Consider the following 15,414-nt stretch of genomic DNA (forward strand, 5'->3'; position numbering starts at 1 on the left):
AAAATCAAGTTCAAGAGGTTTATAGGACTCCAAATACACAAAATCACAACAGACCCACACCAAGGCACATTATAATGAAAATACCTAACATACAAAATAAAGACAGAATTTTAAAGGCTGTGAGAGAAAAGAACCAAATTACATTCAGGGGGAAACCAATACGCATATCAGCAGATTTTTCAATCCAGACCCTAAAAGCTAGAAGGGCCTGGAACAACATTTTTCTAGCCCTGAAAGAAAATGGATGCCAACCAAGAATCTTATACCTAGCAAAACTTACCTTCAAATTTGACGATGAAATAAAATCCTTCCATGATAAACAAAAGCTAAAAGAATTTACAAACAGAAAGCCAGCATTACAGAACATTCTCAGCAAAATATTTCAAGAGGAAGAGATGAAAAACAAAGAAGCAAATCAGCAAAGGGAGGAATTATCCTAAAGGAATTGTCAAATAAAGGAGGAACCAAGTAGTGTCACATAAATAAATAAATAAAATTTGAAAAATGAACCAAATGTCCGGGAAACCAAATCATATCTCAATAATAACCCTGAATGTTAATGGTCTGAATTCATCAATCAAAAGACACAGACTGGCAGATTGGATTAAAAAGAAAGATCCAACAATATGTTGCCTACAAGAGACTCACCTCATAGAAAAAGATACCCATAGACTAAAGGTGAAAGGATGGGCAAAAACATACCATGCACATGGACTCAGCAATAAAGCTGGAGTATCCATCCTCATTTCAGATCATGTGGACTTCAAGCCAAAGTTAGTCAGAAGGGATAAAGAAGGTCATTTCATACTGCTTAAGGGAAGCATAAATCAGCAAGATATAACAATCATAAACATCTATGCCCCAAACAGTGGCTCATCCATGTATGTCAAACAAATCCTTCTCAATTTCAGAAACCAAATAGACCATAACACAATAATACTAGGTGATTTTAACACGCCTCTCTCACCACTGGACAGATCTTCCAGACAAAAATTGAACAAAGAAACCATAGATCTCAATAACACAATCAATAATTTAGACTTAACGGACATTTATAGAATATACCATCCAACTAAGAGCGAATACACTTTCTTCTCAGCAGCACATGGATCCTTCTCTAAAATAGACCATATATTATGCCTCAAAGCTAATGTTAGCAAATACAAGAAGATAGAGACACTACCTTGTATTCTATCAGATCATAATGGATTGAAGTTAGAAATAAATGAAAGAGTAAAACACAAAAACTATTCCAACACCTGGAGATTAAACAATACGCTATTATATGATGAATGGATAACAGAAGATATTAGGAAGGAAATTAAAAAGTTCTTAGAGGTAAAGGAGAACAAAGAAACATCATATCAAAATCTCTGGGACAGTATGAAAGCAGTACTTAGAGGGAAGTTTTTTTCATGGAGCACATTTAATAAAAGAAGTAAAACTCAACAAATAAATGACCTAACACTACAGCTCAAAGCCCTAGAAAAAGAAGAACAGACCAGCACCAAAAGTAGTAGAAGACAGGAAATAGTTAAACTCAGAGCTGAAATCAATGAAATTGAAACAAAAGAAACAATACAAAAAATTGACAAAATAAATAGTTGGTTCTTCGAAAAAATAAATAAAATTGATAAACTTTTAGCCACACTAACAAAGAGAAGACGAGAGAAAACCCAAATCACTAAAATTCGGAATGAACAAGGAAATATTACAACAGACAGGATTGAAATACAAAACATAATTAGAAGCTATTTTGAGAAAATCTATACTCCAATAAAATAGAAAATTTTGAAGACATCAACAAGTTTCTAGAGCCTAAACTGAACGAGGAGGACATACACAATATAAATAGAACAATTTCAAGAACTGAAATAGAAGAAGTCATCAAAAGCCTACCAAACTCATTCTATGAAGCCAATATCACACTGATACCTAAAGCAGACAGAGACACATCAAGGAAAGAAAATTTCAGACCAATATCCTTAATGAACATCAACGCAAAAATTCTCAACAAAATTTTAGCAAATGGCATACAAAAACATATTAAAAAGATAGTGCACCATGATCAAGTGGGTTTTATCCCAGGGATGCAAGGTTGGTTCAACATCAGGAAATCAATAAATGTAATTCACCATATCAATAGACATAAAGTCAAGAATCACATGATTATTTCAATAGATGCAGAAAAAGCATTTGATAAAATACAGCTTCCCTTCATGCTCAAAACACTAGAAAAAATAGGGAGAGTGGGAACATTCCTTAACATTGTGAAGGCCATTTATGCTAAGCCCATGGCTAATATCATTCTAAATGGTGAAAAACTGAAAACATTCCCCCTAAAAACTGGAACAAGTCAGGGGTGCCTCTTTCACCACTTCTATTCAACATTGTTCTTGAGACTCTAGCCAGAGCAATTAGACAAACCAAAGAAATTAAAGGGATATGAACTGGAAAAGAGGAACTCAAACTATCCCTGTTCGCTGATGACATGATTATATATTTAGAGGAACCTGGAAATTCCACCAGAAAACTCTTAGAACTCATAAGTGATTTCCGTAAAGTAGCAGGTTACAAGATCAATGCTCATAAATCCAACGCATTTTTATACATAAGTGATGAACCTTCAGAAAGAGAAATTAGGAAAATTACCCCATTCACAATAGCATCGAAAAAAATAAAATACTTGGGAATCAATCTCACAAAAGAGGTGAAAGACCTCTACAATGAGAACTACAGAACACTAAAGAAAGAAATTAAAGAACACCTTAGAAGATGGAAAGATCTTCCATGTTCTTGGATAGGCAGAATGAATATTGTCAAAATGGCCATACTACCTAAAGTGTTATACAAATTCAATGCAATTCCAATTAAAATCCCAAAGATGTACCTTACAGAAATAGAGCAAGCTATTATGAAATTCGTCTGGAAGAATAGGAAACCCAGAATAGCTAAAGCAATCCTTAGCAGGAAGAGTGAAACAGGGGATATTGCAATATGAGATCTTCAACTCTACTACAAAGCAATAGTAACAAAAATGGCATGGTATTGGTACCAAAGTAGAAAGGTAGATCAATGGTACAGAATAGAGGACATGGACACAAATCCAAATAAATACAATTTTCTCATACTAGACAAAGGGGCCAAAAATATGCAATGGAGAAAAGATAGCCTCTTCAACAAATGGTGCTGGGAGAATTGGAAATCCTTATGCAACAGAATTAAACTAAACCCATATCTCTCACCATGCATGAAACTAAACTAACAATGGATTAAGGACCTTGGAATCAGACCAGAGACCCTGCAGATTATAGAAGAAAAAGTAGGTCCAGATCTTCAACATGTGGGCTTAGGACAAGACTTCCTTAACAGGACTCCCATAGCATAAGAAATAAAAGCAAGAATCAATAACTGGGATAGATTCAAACTAAAAAGCTTTCTCTCAGCAAAGGAAACTATCAGCAGTGCGAAGAAAGAGCCTACAGAGTGGGAGAATATCTTTGCCAATCATACTTCACATAGAGCACTAATCTCCAGAATCTATAAAGAACTCAAAAAACTCTACTCCAAGAATACAAGTAATCCAATTGACAAATGGGCTAAGGAAATGAATAGGCACTTCACAGAAGACGATGTACAAGCAATCAACAAATACATGGAAAAATGTTCAACTTCTCTAGTAATAAGAGACATGCAAATCAAAACCACCCTAAGATTCCATCTCACCCCAATTAGAATGGGGATCATCAAGAGTACAAGCAACAACAGGTGTTGGCGAGGATGTGGGGAGAAAGGTACACTCATACAATGCTGGTGGGGCTGCAAATTAGTGCAGCCACTCTGGAAAGCAGTGTGGAGATTCCTTAGAAAACTTGGAATGGAACCACCATTTGACCCAGCTATCCCACTTCTTGGCCTATACCCAAAGGACTTAAAATCAGCATACTACAGAGATACAGCCACATCAATGTTCATAGCTGCTCAATTCACAATAGCCAGATTGTGGAACCAACCTACATGTCCTTCAATTGATGAATGGATAAAGAAACTGTGGTATATATATACAATGGAATATTACTCAGCCATAAAGAATGATAAAATTATGGCATTTGCAGGCAAATGGATGAAATTGGAGAATATCATGCTAAGTGAGATAAGCCAATCTCAAAAAGCCAAAGGACAAATGATATCGCTAATAAGTGGATGATGACACATAATAGGGGGAGGGAAGGGTTTAGTGTTAGTGTTAGAGTTAGGGTTAGGGAGGGGGGAAGTATCGAGGAAGGAAGGACTGTATAAAGGGAAAAGAGGGGTGGGAGGGGTGGGGGAAGGGAAAGAATAACAGAATGAATCAAACAGCATTACTCTATGTAAATTTATGATTACACAAATGGTATGCCTTTACGCCATGTACAAACAGAGAAACAACATGTATCCCATTTGTTTACAATAAAAAAAATACATTATAAAAAAATCTCTGGTACAGGAAAAAAAAATTCTATGTTCCTTCAGCTTCCCCACATAATTTACTTACTTTCCTAGACTTGGTTCTCTTTGTTCGACACAATCTAAAAGTATGTAGGTTTTGCCACTTCTTTGGATGTACATTTTCTTATAGAGGGCTCCTATACCTTGTCAAATTCATATTGTTTGTATGATTTTCTTCTGCTTACCTATTTTATGTGAAATTAATTTTCAGGTTCAGGCAGGGATCCTGGTAGGATGAAGTCTTGCCTACCTTACAGTAAAATTACCCTTTTCTTTGATTAAAACAAACTTCTGGGAAACTATAAAATCTTTTGAGATAAAGTTCCATATAAATTGGAATGAGCATCTTGTTATAAGCAAGCAAGTTAGATTTTCAATAGTAGGGGGGTGAAGAGAATCTCAGTTTCAGTCAATCATAAAAGTAGAGTCTGGAATTTTTAGATCCTTGATAAGTTTTCTCCTTAAGAAAAATGGTAGAAGGAAAAAAAATTCTTATGAGTTTAAAAATATTCCTAGAGTTCTGCCAAGCTGCGATCCAGTAACTCCATCCTTTTGAAAATCTCTGATCAGGCTGGGGTGGGGGGCCCAGGTCTGTAATCCCAGGGGTTTGAGAGGCTGAGGCAGGAGGATTGAAAGTTCAAAGCCAGCCTCAGCAACTTAGCAAAACCTTAAGCCATTTAGTGAGACTCTGTCTCAAAATAAAATATAAAAAGGGCTGTGGGGGGATGTGGCTCAGGGTTTAAGCACCCCTAGGTTCAATCCCCAGTTTAAAAAAAAAAAACCCACAAAGAAAAAAAAAAAAAAAACCAACTCTGATCAGTTACCTTAAGGTGAAAAAATCCTTAGCAGAATATCCCTTTGCCAAAATTTTCAACCCTTGTACAGAGCAGTGTGTCCCCATCTCCATGACACCAAATTATTCATCTAAACAGCTCCTTAGGACTCATTTCCTTTACATAGACTCAAAAGCAACCTCTTACCCAATTTTTGAGAATGTTTCTACTTTTCGTTCCCCTACCTACACCATCTCTCTGGCAATTCACAGGCAAAACCTTATTTATTTATTTTTAAAGAATTTGGTATTTCATAGGCCAAGCCCAAAAAACCAAAGACCGAATGTTTTCTCTGATAAGTGGATGACGACATAAAATGAGGGGGGCAGCAGTGGGGAGAAGAGAATGAAGGAACTTTGGATGGTGTAGAGGAAAATGGGGTGGGAGGGGGTGGGGACTGAAAATAGAATGAAACAGACAGTATTACTCTATGTGTATGTATGATTACATGAATGGTGTGAATCTACATTGTGAACAACCATAGAAATAAAAGGTTGTACCCCCCCCCCAAAAAAAAAAAAGAATTCAACATGAACACCTCCTTCTTGGTGCACCTTTCTTTAGGATTCAAACTTCTCTCATGCCTGTACCCTTCTTGCCATATTCTGCCTCACCTTGGCACGTTGCCCCTCCCCAAAGCCAATTCTACCATCTCTACCACATTCTTGTTCCTCTATCATCCAGAGGCTGGCTCAGACTCCCACCAAAACTTCTCTCCTAAGGTCTGTGTGGACACCTTCATAATGAAATGTAGAAGTCATATTTTCTGTTCTTAACTTTTTGACATTTGGCTATTGAAGAAAGCTTGAAGTCTTTGTTTTGTTCTGCTCTATATTCAACATCCACGTGTCTAATGATCCCTTCTGTGTGTGGAAGCCCAACACACACATAAAGTTTAATAGATTCAAATTTGAAATAGGGTCTTCTGCACACCATACTTTTATTTTTTTCTCTCCACCTGTGATCTTTCTGTACGGAAATGAAATGTCTTCTTCTAAACTGGAAAACAGGATGCACCCTTAACAATGTCCATTCTTAGTTATGGGTCCTACGTTAGTCAGATATCCATTGATGTGGCAAATTACCTGAAGAATCAACTAAAAAGAGGGAAGATTTAATTTGGCTTATGATTTGACCCCATTGCTCTTGGCTTCTAAGGGCAGAATATCATGGGAATATGTAGTAATGCAAATATGATCACTTCATAGTTGAAAGGAAGGTGAGGGAGAGGGGGGAGATAGATATAGGGAGGGGAGTCAGGTTAAAAATATAGTCCTCAAGGATAGACTTCCAAAGAACTACTGCCTTCTGGCCCCATATCTTACAGTTTCCAGTTCTCCCCAAATTTTATTCTGGTATGAATTCATCAATGGATTAATCCATTGGTGAGATTACAGCCCTCATAATCCAACCATTTCCTGAAAACCCTTCTGAAGCTGTACAGCTTCTGAACATTGCTGTACCAGTGAGCTTTGGGAGGTTTTGCAGGATATTGCAGATCCAAATCACACATGTCCTATCTCCTAAACAGCTCATTCAGGTGCTGCTTCTGTGCCATCCAAGCTGTCACTGTAATTTCTTAATTAAACTGCAGCAGTCACCTCCTAGTAGCTCTTCTGGTTTCCACTCATGCATATCCACAACCCAGTCCATTGTCTGAATGATGCTTCTAAAGACATTTTGTATGGGGTAATCCCCTGTATAAAAACCTTCATGGTACTCTGTTTTTTTTATGTTAAAATTAAAACTCTGCTTTGCATGTGGCATTCTCTTCACCAGGAACACCCTTTGTCCTGGCTGTTGATTCCCTCTTATTTATTCTCTAGGTCTCACTTTAGACATTAATTTCCTGGAACATCATTCCTGGTTCTTCCTTTGTTCCATGAAGTATTATTGCTTGTCATATAATTCTGTAATTGTTTCTCTCTTGCCTGGCCCCAGGGTTAGAAAAAGGAGTCTGATGAACACTTCCTAAAAATTTAGAATGAAAGCAATTTCTTTCCACCAATGGTGATCAAACTTGAGTTGCTATGGAATCACCTGGAATACTTACTAAACCATAGCCTTTTGGCTCTACCCCTGGAATTTCTGTTCAACAGTTTGGGGTTGTGCTGATGGTAAGGCTGGAATTAGATACTGGCAGGAATCTGAGAGTGAAACACTGAAGCCTCTGGAAGGGAGAGTTCTCATCAGGAGAGGTCCACAGGTCCAGAGGTCCACAGGTGTAAGTAACACACCCACAAGGATGGAGAATGGGGACCTTTGCACATAAAAGATGCACAATATTTCTTTGTGGACACATTTATATTGTAACTTACCTTCTAATGGTATTGGGGATTATTTTTCTCAGAGAACCTACTAAGAATTCATTAAGAACATTTCTTAATGAGTTAGCTAACAAGTGACTTATTAGACTCATCACCATCTGCTTTTTTATGAAAACACTTTACTAGTTTACTATAAAATATATATTCACATTTGAAATTTTGTAAGAACAGGAAAACATGATTCAATGCCCCTTGAGGTAGAGACAGAATTAACAAGGATAGGTAGAGGGGAAACCAACAAAGAAATTGCAAATTTAAATCTGAGAAGCTGTTATGAGCATCCTCACCTTTCCTCCCCAAGACTATTCTCCTCCAGAAACTGTTTAAAAGTACTTGAATCTTAAAGTATTGTGAGTCAAATTAATGTTCATATTTGTTGCTAGTTTTCATAAAGTTTCCTTTAGACTAAATAAAGAGAAGGGGAAATATCATTAGAGACTCATCAGTATATTCTACACATTATATGTTGACTGGATGACATCAACATAGAGAACCTGAGAGAAGCAGGCAACTGTAATGGACCCCATGCTCCATGATTAAGTGTTGAGCTCAACAGATAGATACACCCTCAACCCCTTGTCATGTCTCATGTTCACTATCTACAAAATTTCTTTTACAAAGAATAGCCCATTACTCCTAAAGTGAGTCTCAGTCTCAAGCACCTGCACCCCTTCTCCCATTGAGTGTATATCTGGCTCTTTAATTTACATTTCTAAGTAATCTCCTTGTTTTCCTGAATAAATCTTTGCGTTTCTTCTGATATGCCCTAAAATTCCTTTCTGTTGTGTAAGTCAAGAACCTGCCAGGGCCAATTTGTGATTGCCATTTCCCTTCTGGATGAACTTCTTAGAATCTATTCGGTGATATATGAAGGAAGCCATTATGACTTTCCTTTTCATTTTTGAATGGCTTAATTTCTTTGTGCTTCTTTTAAACATTTATTTCCCTTTATTTTTTGAGAGTTTCCTGTTCATCTTCTTTGCTTATTTCTATAGGAGTTGTTCATCTATTTTTTTTTTTTATTGAAGGAAGGCTACTTATATAAATACTAATAATTTTCCAGGTTTTTTCCTAGATTTTCTTAAAGATGATTTTGTTTTTTAGCCCATTAAGTCCTAAGTGTTCATTTCTGTGAACATAATAGTTAGATATTCTCTCAAAGTTACCACAAGTGGTATGTTTGTTGAACAATTATGTTTTTAGAGTTGTTCCACATCTGGAATGATGGAACGGAATGCATCAATTTACAAATAGGTGGCTGTATTAATATTTTAGAAAGCTACATGCTTTTTCTTAAAAATAAATTTATACATCTATCATTTAGAAAAAATTTTCTTTTTATCTCATGAGCCATAAGAGGAATTAAGACAGACAGAAAAAAAGAACACAGGAGATCGATGTTTATCATGCTTATAAAAAAATTCTAACAGTCATGAAGGGATTATTTAGTGACTATCAAATTTTAACTTACATAGGAATCACTTGGAGATGTTGTTAAAGTACAGGCTGGATTCAGTAAGTCCACATCAAGGCTGAAAATGTGCATTCAGTTCTACTTCCAGGTGAGGCAGATGGTTCATGGACTATAACAGGATTACCTGGGCTCTACATTGTAACATGTGGGAAAATATTAGGGTTCAGTGATCATTTTAATACCATGTTATCATTTATTTGCAAACCCTCTCCTCTCTAATTTTATTATTCTCAACTTCTTATTCTCGAGAGTAGCAGACAACTACAGCTCATTTTTAAATGAAAAATGCCTCGGTGTTCATGGAGTAACAGCCCTCTATCTCATGGTTCCTCAATCTAACTATTGTGAATAGAGCAGCTATAAACATTGCTGTGGCTGTGCCACTATAGTATGTTAATCTTAAATCTTTTGGGTATAAACTGAGGAGTGGGATAGCTGGTTCAAAAGGTGGACCCATTCCAAGTTTTCTGAGGAATCTCCATACTACTTTCCAGAGCAACTGCACCAATTTGCAACTCCACCAGCAAAGTATGAGTGTGCCCTTTCCCCCATATCCACGCTAACACATACTGCTTGTGTTCTTGACAATAGCCATTCAAATTGGAGTGAGATAAAATCTATGCATTTCTCTAATTATTAGAGATGATGAACATGGTTTCATATATTTGTTAATCACCTGTATGTCTTCTTCTGTGAAGTGTCTGTCCAGTTCCTTAGACCAATTATTTATTGAGTTATTTGTGTTTTTGTTATCAAATTTTTTAAGTTCTTCATAAATTTTGGAAAGCATGTTAGTGCTTACATATTGACCAATACAAGTATCCAGGTAAGACCTCACTGTCTTCTGATACCATCAATGGGTAACTTCCTTTATATAATGTGAACATTTCAGGGAGCACACACATAGTGTATTTGAGTATAAAGAAGCACTTATAGCTTCTTTGACTCTGCTATGGGCAAGAGGTTAAAAGGAAAAGCTAAAGAAAAAAGGGAGTGACTATATTACTACTTACTGCTACTTATAGAGAAGCCATGCCTATTACTTAATTATAAAACCATACTCTTAAACCTTCAGCTTTTCCTTTTAAAACACTAGAAAAATCAAAAGAAAAAGTACTTCATCAGGATGAAAATTTGGATCTTTGTCTTTGTACTAAATTTGTGCTCAGGAAGGACATCTTGTGCCAAAGGAAGGTTCTTGTAAAGGAGAAAAAGCAAACTCACCATTTGAATCCTGATACACAGCCAGGTGCCTGGGTTTCAGGATGAATAGGCACTGAATTCTAGGGGGAACCTCTTCCATGAGGAAGAAGTGTAGGAGGTTGGAAGTGGTGGTGCAGTACTTTTGATCTCTGTGTCAGAGTGCACATTTTTATTCCATAGGGATATTTGTGTCCTATAAAAGGGAAAAATCTATACATAGACTTTATGGTGGCTAGTACTCTAAGTTTGTTGCAAACCAAAATATACTGACATTTACTATTTGGGTTTTACTGTAAGGAATCCATTTGTTGCCTGAATTTTCACCATATACACTCTTACAGTTGGTGACAACTACCTAATGCAACAGTCCTTCCCACATACAATTATAAGGACTAAGTGTAACTGAAGAAAAAACAGTTCTTTAAAAATATCCTTTGTGGAATGAGTATTCACATCAGTTTGTGAGCTGCATTAATGTTGGCTCTGTTTTCTCAGTGAAGAGCATTCAAAAGTGTTCTAGCTTCTTCTTATCTAGGTAAGAAATCAATGCTGATGTGCCTGGATTATGAATTCATACAAAATTTAATTATACTGTAAATACATTACTAAATTTTGCTAATAAGCCATATTCCAAAGTTTGGTTTCCCTGAATTCTTATGGGCTTAGTATAGAATTGTGTAAGTGCAAATGAAAATGCAGTCAATAATACTCTGACATATCTTAAATGTATCATAACATCATATTAATCATATTTTTATAACAATAGAAAATCTCTCTGAAGAAATAATATTCAAATACTTTCTTTACATTTCAGTCTTCTAAATGTCACTCCTCTTACTATAAGTGCTCATTTTGTGTTGTTTACATAACTTATAAGGAAATCACTGAGACAACCTTCAATTTTCTCAACCCTCAGTCATCCTCAAATATTACATCTTTTCCACTAGAAAATGGTTAAAACTTGCTTCTGCCTTAGAAAAAAAAAAAAAAAAGGCCAAAAGCAACCAGGAAGATTATGCTATTTATATTAATGCTTTTCAAGTCCATTATCCAATCAAAGTTTTTTTCTTTGTCACTAGAGTCATCAATCATTTCATCTTCAGAATCTGCAGCCACCAAATATGTCAAATGTTATTTATATAAAAATTCTACTATGGAGTAAATTCTTAAGTATACAATATCATTAGTATCTCTGATAATGACTTGTCCAATAACAGGAGGGAAAATATTTACAACTAAATTATTAAATACTACTTTGTATATAATTTATCACAGTCTCTTTAACATTAAGAATATCCAGCAAGCTAACTTACATTTATCCTTAGCACTGGTAATGACATGTTGACAGCTTCACTTGCTGTATCTGAGTTCTTTCTATAGTATATATATAAAAAAAAGTACAGCTATAAATAATGATTTTCAGACAGGTGAACACATAATAATCAACCAATAATCATTCAAGGACAAATCTTAATTTCAATTGTGAACAGTGGAAAGGCCTTTGATTATAAGATACTCTTATTCCCTGATACATTATTTCATTTAATAAAATATGTATTTTTCTTATGATAAATGATTCACAAAATATAGGAGCTTAACCAAGTAAGAAGATAAAATATATTTTGAAGAGAGTACATGAAGGCTACTCCCAATCACACACCCACAACACTCAAAGATGTTCCTCTGCCTAATTTCCATTACTGTATTTCCACAATTCAATGTGAATAAGAAAAGGAGAAACCTATATTCTATTTCTTCCTGAATGCTCTTTTTATAGTGGGGAAGCTTATGTCTTTGTTTGTTATAAATCAGCTGAGGTAAAACCAAAATAAGAATTAGTAAAATAAAAAGAATTAGTCACTAAATACATTTAAAACATAATTGATAACTGGGTATTTTCTATGTGTCTGTTACTGTGGCTACTCAGATTTTTGGTTGTTGTTGAAATCTTTTGAGGATTGAAAATTGAGAGTCCTAACAAAAGGTACTGAAATTTTTAGAAAACAGATCTTTTTTTCCAATTTTGTCATTAAAAATGTGAGCTTTACTAGCTATGTGCTAAACTGAATTGAAAATAGAGGGACAATCTGTAGCAAACTCAAAAAGAAATCTGAGGTATTTATAGAGAACACTGAATTCCCAAAGACAGTGCATACAGTGCAATGCCACCAAACATGTACAAGCTATGCACTTATGTTTTACATAAGATAACTGTCAAAAAAATCAGCAGTTAGGGCTCTGGACTTGACAGAGCTAACATGGCACATAAAAGCAGAAAAAAGTGTCACAAAATTGTATAAACACAAAGTATATAAAAATAAAGCAACATGAAATCCACTGATAATTTACATGTTTTCTTTTATAGTATTTTTCCCATTTAGGCCAATTACTTGACAAAACAAATTGCCTCCAAAAGTTGTTGATTAACTGAATTTAACTGATTAACTGTATTTTAAATGCATCAATTTCTAAAGTGTTCCTTGTAGGTCCAAAGATTATACAAAAGTAACTCAGAATCCAACCAACAGGGAAGACTTGAAGTGCCCAACCCAGAAACTGCTTTCTACCACAGCAACAAAGGAATGTTACATACACAGCCTTAACTTGAAATATAAGTTTCATGGTAATTTGAAGAAACTCTTTCATGGAGTCTATAGTGAAGAACCTATCTTCTGAATTACCTTGTTTCTGAGATAATTTTTCATAACATTAGGTATATATTTTCACAGCAGTAATTACATGAATTATATTTTTCTCTGCAAGTCTTTCTGGGAGTTAAAAACAATTGCAATTCAGTAGAGAGAGTTCTTTGGCTAGTAAACAAATAATAAAAAGTAGAAATATGAGTATTCTATTCCATATTAGCAGAACTCATAAACTGTGCACAAAAAAGCAAAAGATTACATGAAAGTATTTTCCAAACATGCATTTCTGTTTGGGAAAATAGCTCTCTGGAAACAGAGCTCCCTGAAAGAGACTGTTGCCATTAAAACTGTATCAGAGTGAAAAATAATGTCACATCATTCTTGACTCATTCATGGTTTCAGTGATAAAAGCAAAGTACCCCAACCTGCTCACAGCTCTTGTCAAAATTAGAGTGGTAATTCAGGTTCCCTCACACACATATTTTCATACATAAAAGATTTGCCTAAAAAAACAAGGGATTTTTCCTTGAATTTGATAACATAAACACCTGCCACAAAATGTTAATTGAGGTATGTGTGCTTTATTTCTACTGTGCTATAGGAGAAATTTGCAGTCTTAAACTTTTAAAAATTGAGTATTTTCCTCAAACAATAGCATCTGGCTTTCAGGAATGGGTCAGAACTTTTGTGTAACCTTTTACTTCTGTTGAAACATAATTCTTTTGCTTTACATATTTTCCACAAACAAAAGTATTCCATGAGATTTTGAGCTGCTGTAAAGTATAATAATTGATAGTTTTATAAAAATATTGCCATATTGTCCTTATTGATAACATCTTTGTTCTTGTACCATAACTTTAGTCAATACATTATACAAAATAACTTGGGTTAAAGATTTAATATTTATTTAACAATATGATTGGCATAAACAGTCTAATCCATTAAAATACCTCTCCCAGATCATCCACTTTTTTATCTGCAAGTATTCAATCCACAAAATCTCAAAGATTGAAGAACTTTTCAAAACTTCTTTCAAGATGTGTGATGTTCGGAGACACTTGCTTTATGCTAACAGGGAATACCTTCCTGTGGATGCAACTTTAAGCCTCTCTCTTTCCTCTTGAAAAGGTCTCAGAGAAACATTCACATCAGTGATAAGAAAGATATAACAGAAAAGCAATATTTTTCCAAGCATAAATGCTAAATATTAAAATTAATACTAATTTCTCTTGTTCCATTTCCTCTAGAGTTTAGCTTTCATGCACACAATGATAAACATATACCCTGAAAAATGCATCTCCATCATGATATTTCTAAACACTTCTTTATAAAGCACATTCACTGTTTACCTGCTACCTGTCTGTCTCTTTTTTTAGTCATGGAGTTTTCTGCATTATGCAGGGATTTTGAACTTAATTTCCTGGCTTACAAACACCTAGACAGGGACATTCACCAATGTCCCTGGTGAATATTTTGATGAGACTCTTTCTCTTTCTCCACATTGATGTATCTAATTAAATGCAATGATAACCCAAAAGAACACAAAGTCAGATGGACTTTGCTATGGTTTACTTTAAAATAAATTTATTTTGCTAAGGTTTTCAGTATATTCATAAGTGATTTTTAAAGATACATAAATGACTCATCACATAGATTATGTTATGGATTAAAAGAGGCTTCGTAAAATTTCAGGACATGCCAGATGTAGTAACACATGCCTTTAATCCTACTGACTCAGGAGGCTAAGGCAGAACCACAACTTTGAGTCCAGTCTCAATAATTAAGAACCCCAGCAAGTTAATTAAACCCTCTTTCTAAATAAATAAACAAATAACAAACAAATAAAAGTTGTAGATATAGTGCAAGGGCAAACACTCTGGATTCAAACTATATCCCACCAAAAGATCCAGGTAATATGAGGCTTGAGAATGATAATAAGTTTCAGGCATATCTGCATGATGTTGTATCCTAAAAGCCTCCCTGTTTTCTTGAAGGGGTATGGCATCTTGCTTATAAGTACAAGAAGACAGCACATGATACTTTACTTGATCAAACAAAGCAATGATCTCTTTTCATTTAGCTTTTCTTCATTAGTTGGGGAGAAGAAAATGGTAAGAAAGAGTGAAGGACTCTGGATCCAACCCATGATCCTAAGTTGAGCACTTCAGTCTGTATGCTCAATGATGGGGACATAATCAATCTTTGATTTTTGAGGTATTCCACAGAAAACCTCATGTTTATGGAAACTCAATAGATAGACATGTTAAAGAAACTTCAAGTGGTAGATTGGAGACAACAGAAAGAGATGGAAGGTATTACTTACAGCTTTTAATTTACTTACTACATGTTAAAATTTAAAAATAACTATACTAAGAAAATACCTCTGAACAGAAGAGAATCATTTGTCCTTTTGCTTTGGATAACTGCAATCAAAGCAAATGGAA

The 15,414-nt window shown here is 35.0% G+C and overlaps 1 long non-coding RNA gene across 2 annotated transcripts; it reads right to left on the reverse strand.

The window, feature by feature from the left end:
* Positions 1 to 10,615: 10,615 nt before the first annotated feature.
* On the reverse strand, positions 10,616 to 14,786 carry LOC306646632. Of its 2 annotated transcripts, none has more exons than XR_013759902.1 (3): positions 14,666 to 14,786; positions 11,639 to 11,699; positions 10,616 to 10,856 (listed from the first exon to the last, which is right to left on the reverse strand). It is a non-coding gene; the product is annotated as an uncharacterized lncRNA (long non-coding RNA). The 2 variants fall into 2 exon arrangements; XR_013759903.1 differs by lacking the exon at positions 14,666 to 14,786 and adding an exon at positions 12,919 to 13,128.
* Between the last annotated feature and the right edge of the window lie 628 nt (positions 14,787 to 15,414).

Source organism: Sciurus vulgaris (genome assembly GCF_902686455.1).
Source record: "Sciurus vulgaris genome assembly, chromosome: 16".
Lineage (NCBI taxonomy): Eukaryota > Metazoa > Chordata > Mammalia > Rodentia > Sciuridae > Sciurus > Sciurus vulgaris.